Below are 7,069 nucleotides of genomic sequence, written 5' to 3'. Positions count from 1 at the left end.
CCTGCTGCCGAGCGCGCCGCCCCCAACCGCTCTGGTCGCGGCCATGGCCGCCGGCGCCAAGCCGCGCGCCCGCCTGTTGCACGTCTCCCCGCAGCGCCCTATCGAGCGGGCTGGCGCTCGTCGCCTGGCTCCACCCGACGCCCGTAACCCGTTTGCCCGCTAGGCCCCCGGGCCTATGACAAGGGGCCCCACCCCAGAACGTTTTTATATAAAAAAGAGAATTAAAAATAATTATAATAAATAAATAAAACTATTAACTAATTAACTAAATTAATTAACTTGATTAATTGTGTTTAATTAAACTAATAACTAATTAACCTAATTAAATACTATAGTTAACTTAACTAATCTGTTAACTAAACTAATTAACCTGGTTAGTTAGTTAGCAGTCAATGACATGCGGGACCCACACGTCAGCGACCCAGTCAACACCTCTGTTGACTGCTGACGTCATGCTGATGTCGTGCTGATGCAATAATGCTATTTTCGAATTAATTTAATAATAATAATTTAAAAATTGATTAAATCTTTGAAAATTAATATAAAATAATCCGTAGCTCGGATGAAAATACTTTGTACATGAAAGTTGCTCAGAACGACGAGACGAATCCGGCACGTTCGTCCGCCACACATCCCTAGCATAGCAAACACGCAACTTCCCTCCTCTGGTTCATCTGTCCGAAAAGGCGAAACACCGGGGATACTTTCCCGGTTGTTTCCCCCCTTCGCCGGTATCACCTCCTACCACGTTAGGGCACGCCTAGCACTGTTCATTGTCATGTCCTGCGTCGTCATGCTTATGTTTGCATTATATTTATTGTTTCTTCCCCCTCTTCTCTCGTTAGACACCGAGACCGACGCCGCTACTATCCAGTACGACTACGGTGTTGACGACCCCTCCTTCTCGGCTGAGCTTCCACGAAAGCCCCCCCCTTGATCACCAGATATCGCCTATTCCTTCTCTCTACTGCTTGCATTAGAGTTGTGTAGTATGTTACTGCTTTCGGATTAATCCTATTCTGATGCATAGCCTGTCATTGTTGCTACAGTTGTTACCCTTACTTGCAATCCTAAATGCTTAGTATAGGATGCTAGTATTCCATCAGTGGCCCTACATTATTGTCCGTCTGCCATGCTATACTACTGGGCCGTGATCTCTCGGGAGGTGATCACGGGCATATGCTATATACTTTATACTGTTACATTACTTATGATACTGTTCGGAGATGGGGGCTGAAGGGGCAGTTGGCTCCATCCAGGTAGTGGTGGGCCTGGGTTCCCAACGGCCCCCGACTGTTACTTTGTGGCAGAGCGACAGGGCAGGTTGAGACCACCTAGGAGAGAGGTGGGCCTGGCCCTGGTCGGCGTTCGCAGTTACTTCATAATAACACGCTTAACAAGATCTTGGTATTTGATCTGAGTCTGGCCACTGGCCTATACGCACTAATCAACTACGCGGGAACATTTATGGGCACTCGACGTCGTGGTATCAGCCGAAGCCTTCTTGATGTCAGCAACTGAGCGGCGCGCGCCGGATTGGACCGTGAGCCTGCTCTTGTATTAAGGGGGCTAGGTCTGCTTCCGGCCGCCCTCGCAACGTGCAGGTGTGCAATGGGCGATGGGCCCAGACCCCTACGCCATAGGATTTAGACCGGCGCGCTGACCTCTCTGTTGTGCCTAGGTAGGGCTGCGACGTGTTGATCTTCCGAGGTCGGGCATGACCCAGGAAAGTGTGTCCGGCCAAATGGGATCGAGCGTTTTGGGTAATGTGGTGCACCCCTGCAGGGAAGTTTATCTATTCGAATAGCCGTGTCCCTCGGTAAAAGGATGACCCGGAGTTGTACCTTGACCTTATGACAACTAGAACCGGATACTTAATAAAACACACCCTTCCAAGTGCCAGATATAACCCGGTGATCGCTCTCACACAGGGCGACGAGGGGAGGATCGCCGGGTAGGATTATGCTATGCGATGATACTTGGTGAACTTACCATCTACTCTCTTCTACATGCTGCAAGATGGAGGCTGCTAGAAGCGTAGTCTTCGACAGGACTAGCTATCCCCCTCTTATTCTGGCATTCTGCAGTTCAGTCCACTGATATTGCCCCTTTACACTGATACCCATGCATATGTAGTGCAAATCTTTTCTTGCGAGTACTTTGGATGAGTACTCACGGTTACTTTTCTCCCTCTTTTCCCCCTTTCTATTTCTTCCTGGTTGTCGCAACCAGATGCTGGAGCCCAGAAGCCAGATGCCACCGTCGACGACGACTCCTACTACACCGGAGGTGCCTACCACTACGTGCAGGCCGCTGACGACGTCCAGGAGTAGTTTAGGAGGATCCCAGGCAGGAGGCCTGCGCCTCTTTGATCTGTATCCCAGTTTGTGCTAGCCTTCTTAAGGCAAACTTGTTTAACTTATGTCTGTACTCAGATATTGTTGTTTCTGCTGACTCGTCTATGATCGAGCACTTGTATTCGAGCCCTCGAGGCCCCTGGCTTGTATTATAATGCTTGTATGACTTATTTTATGTTTTAGAGTTGTGTTGTGATATCTTCCCGTGAGTCCCTGATTTTGATCGTACACGTTTGCGTGCATGATTAGTGTATGATTGAATCGGGGACATCACCATATTTTTTTTTGAACATCAGTACAGACGCAAGCGCTCATATATACGCGTATACACTCACCCCTATGAACGCACACACGCACACCCTACCCCTATGAGCACATTCGAGAGACTGAGCCGGCATGTCATCTTGAAATTTACGAAGTCACCGTAGGCGCCTCGTCGTCGATGGGAACGTCTCCTCCCACTGAAAGCGCCGGAAATCCTGAAATAAATTCAGGAATAATACGAGCACCAGGACTTGAACCCTGGTGGGCTGGGGATACCACTGCCTCTCTAACGTTGGTTCTTGAAAAAATATATTTATATTCCCGTAGAAACGCACGGCACAATTATCTACGTACTCCGTACATACGAAAACAACCATCTTTGCCTCGCCGCCCCGCGCCCTCGCCTCCTCTCCCTTTGACGCCTTCGCCCTAGTTAAACCTGACTTCTCGTTCGAAACCGCTCTCTGCTATCGACTTCTCCCACGATCTCACCTCGCTCGCTTCTCGTACCAAGGGTTTGGGGTTTGGGTTCGCTGGGTCGCCCCTGATTGATCTGGTCCTTCGGTCGGTGCGGCGGGGGCGCATGGCCGGCCCACCGGCGAGCCCCTCCGGCGACGGCGGCATCCCCACGGCCGGCGGCATCGGGGAGGAGCGGGACGTGTTCGTGCCCGTCGCGGATATCAGCCGCATCATGGGGAAGGTCATCCTGCCAGACGGGAGGATCGATGAGGGGGCCGTGCGGGAGCTGGCCTCCGAGTTCATCACCCGCCGGTAAATGGATCCGCCGCTCTTCGATCTCTGCTTGGCTTGAACGGCCTTTGGTTTCGGCGGCTGACCCGTCGGTGCTTTGCAGGGCGAGCGGCGAGAGCGACGGATGCAAGAGGGCGAAGCGGGAGGCCATGACCGTCGACGACCTGCTGTCCGAGATGGCGAAGCAGGGGTTTCAGGACCACATCGAACCCCTCAAGGCCTGCCTGCACAAGTACAGAGTGGCGCGTATACTGGTTTGATGGATGGTTTGGTAAATCAAAATCAGTTTTGCTAGAGCACATCTAGATGTCCCCAAGTATTGCGTATCTAAGTCATATGTCATTGATTTTACGCGAGGATTCGTGCGAGTATTTTTCTTATCTGTTTCTTTTTAGTTAGATTGAGTCACTTAGATGTACAATAACTAGTTTAAATAATAGTTCATCCTGGGGCAGTGATTTTGGCACCAAATTGGACGGTTGTTTTGCAGAACTTTTCTTCCCTAAACCGGCCGAGCCTTGCTTCGCTATACCCACCCTAAAAAGGGTTTTTAAGAAGGGATATTTCATACTTGGCTAATTATCAGCTACAAGTACAGAGGCACGTTGGGTAAAACAAAATTGGGGGGATTCTGAGATGATAATGGTGGATTGATTGACTAACTTGGTCTGATTGGCTTATCATCTTGGGGTTTGGGGACCGGCACTGCCTTTGGCACCAAATTGGATGGTTGTTTTGCAGAACTTTCTTCCTCTAAACAAGCCGAGCTTTGCCATCACTGCACCCTCCCTAAAAAAACATAAAAGGGGTATTTCATACTCAGCTAATTATCTGATTGTTGCTTCAGCCTAAACCATTTGATCAGCCTTAGGTTTTCTTGTTAAAAGTTACGTTATCTTGTACAATGGGAGAAGCTACTCTTGCTGTATTATATAAGCTTCGTCTCTCTTGTGTTGAAGTTGTTTCTCATCTTGCGAAATTTAAGCTTTTGCTAAAATTAGCCATCCTTGTATCTCTGTGATAACTTGTTTTTAAAAGCTACCTTGCACAATGGAGGCGCAACCAAACCCCCTGCCCGTGTCTGAGGTCAGGGGTTGGTCTGAGCTCCCACTTGATGCGCTTTCTGCAATCTTCATGAAGCTTGGGACCATTGAGATTCTGATGGGTGCGGGACTTGTGTGCCGCTCATGGCTGGTTACAGCTAAGTCCCCTGAGTTGTGGCGTTTCGTGGACATGACTCGCCACAAGGTGGTTTTCTCAAAGGCGGAAAATGTCATGTGCAAAATGGCAAAGGTGGCTATAGATCGTTCCGATGGACGGATGGAATCGTTCTGGGCTCAGAAGTTTGTCACTAGCGAACTCCTGAATTACATTGCAAGCAGGTATTGTTCTTTGCATTCTTGAATTTCAGCACTTTGTCTCTTACTCTGTATGTGTCAAACCTGGCAATCTTCTTAGCACTGATGCACTGTTTACAGTATTTACCTCCACTTAATAGCTTAATAAGTTGGTCGCAAAGCATGAATTTAATTTAGGAATTAGAGTGATATCAAATCAGGCCAATACATTTTTGCTAAACATGTTGTCAGCCTTTTATGATATTTTATTGTGACATGTCTAATAGTGTTCTTCAAGGTGTTCAACTGACACTTCAAATGCTTGAGGTGAGTGGTTTGCAAACTAAAGCATAATTGGCACATTTGTACGGCTACATTTGTCTCTGCAATTAGGAAAGCATATTTTGGATAGGTCGCTTCTAGACAAATAAGTTGGCTTGAGGTAGCTATCTTATTTGATATTTATGGTGCATCGTCATGTGATATTTATGATATTCGCTTATTACCACATTTGTAAGCTAGGTAGTGAGACTCTCATTTTATATTTTTCATATGGTAGATCTCTCTGACCACTTCACTATAAGGGGAAAAAATATGTTTAGTGTTTAACCTTGTTATACAGTTTTACCCGTACTTGTCTGGTTCTTCTCGGTTCATGTGATATCCTTCTACTTTCATACTTGTCACTGCAGATGCAACTTATTGAAGAGCATTCGGCTCATTGGTGCCTATTACTTTTGGGATGATGAGAACGTAGTAATTAAGCTTGCAGCTAAAATGTCCAACGCTAGAAGAGATAGAGTACTCTGATCAGAAGCAGTCATGGTCCTTTTTCATGGCGATCGGCGCAGCACGCCCAGAGCTGAAACGTCTAAGAGTCCGTTTGCCTTGGTTCGACTCGGATTCAATAGAGCGTGAGATGAGGATGGAACAGCGGAACGGCGATGACGAAGACGAGGAGGAGGAGGAAGAGGAGTCTGATGAGGCTTGGGAGGCAAGACACAATGAGGAGGCCTTCGCCATAGCAGAGAGCTTGCATGAGTTGCGGCTCCTTCAGATGGCAGGCTACGGCCTGACCAACAAAGGGGTATACGCCATCCTTGAAGGCTGCCCCCACCTCGAGTTCCTCGACCTTAGAGAATGCCTCCACATCGAAGTTAACGCTGAACTCCGAGCTCGCTGTGCCAATATCAGGCATGTCCCGCTGCCAGGACGGGAGCCTTATGTTCGGTGCCCAGAGCTCCAAACCATCGAGGCGGATGAAGGTCAAGTGATCGAGATGGCTGATCTCTATGAAACGGAGGCTCGCTCTCTGCACGACGAGCCAGCGATGGAGAATGATGACTATGGCGAGAACTATTGTGACTGCTGGGATGACTACTCGCTCCCCTCGTCCCCTGACTCGCCTGCCTTGCCGATGTACTCGATGGATGATCCCAGATACTACTGGGAGCTGTAAACAGATGCAGTTGTGCCATGTTCAGTAGTCCGAATTGGTCGAGTACTTGGCTACATGCATGAGTAGGCCTGTCTGTCTTGCCAATCTATTCCACGGATGATACAGATGCAGCTGTGCCATGTTCAGTAGTCCAAGTCACCGTCTTATTTTGGATCCTGAATATTTTGTGTGCATCCCTGCAGGAGGGCTTTTGATGTACAAACACGCCAATGGTGCTTTTGAACCATCTGCCTCTAGTGTCCGTTTGTGTAGTATTTGGACGTACGGACTGCTTGTTCTGAGTGTCTGTAGTAGGTAGTAACATCCATGTGTTTGATGCGTATGCAAGCTGATTACTATTCCCTCTGTTCCGTAATATAAGATCATTTTTGACACTAGACACTATTTCCTCCGTTTCATAATATAAGAGCATTTTTAACACTAATGCAAAAAACGCGATAATTCAAAACGGTGCCCGGGCTCATCTACTCCCGGTGAACAGTAAATTCAAAAAAATAGCAAAGAAATTCAAAAAAATCTAAATTTTTTACAAATGAAAGATGAGAGAATTTTTTAGGTGCGTGCAAATTTTCAAGGTGTTTGGACATTTGATGACCTCGTGGTGAAAAAAAACAAAATTCTGTCTACACAGTGCACTTTTTGGAAGTTTATTTGACAAGCCAAATTTGTTATTTTTGCCATGATCTTCTCAAATGTCCAAACAACTTGAAATTTGGCACGCACCTAAAAGAATCTCTTAACTTTCATGTGTAACAATTTCAGATTTTTTTGAACATTTTGCATTTTTTCAATTTTACTGTTCATTGGCAAGTGCAGCTGAGCCTAGGTGCAGAAACACTACACTCCAAAAAACGCTCTTATATTATGAGATGGAGGAAGTATGATATATGATAGTGGAAAAA

General features: G+C 47.1%; 1 pseudogene; it reads left to right on the top strand.

Annotated features, from left to right (window-relative positions):
- Positions 1 to 2,990: 2,990 nt before the first annotated feature.
- Positions 2,991 to 6,418, top strand: LOC123075208 (putative F-box/LRR-repeat protein 23; annotated as a pseudogene).
- Positions 6,419 to 7,069: the final 651 nt, after the last annotated feature.

This window comes from Triticum aestivum, chromosome 3D, assembly GCF_018294505.1.
Source record: "Triticum aestivum cultivar Chinese Spring chromosome 3D, IWGSC CS RefSeq v2.1, whole genome shotgun sequence".
Classification (NCBI taxonomy): domain Eukaryota; kingdom Viridiplantae; phylum Streptophyta; class Magnoliopsida; order Poales; family Poaceae; genus Triticum; species Triticum aestivum.
This window is presented reverse-complemented; position numbering and strand designations above follow the sequence as displayed.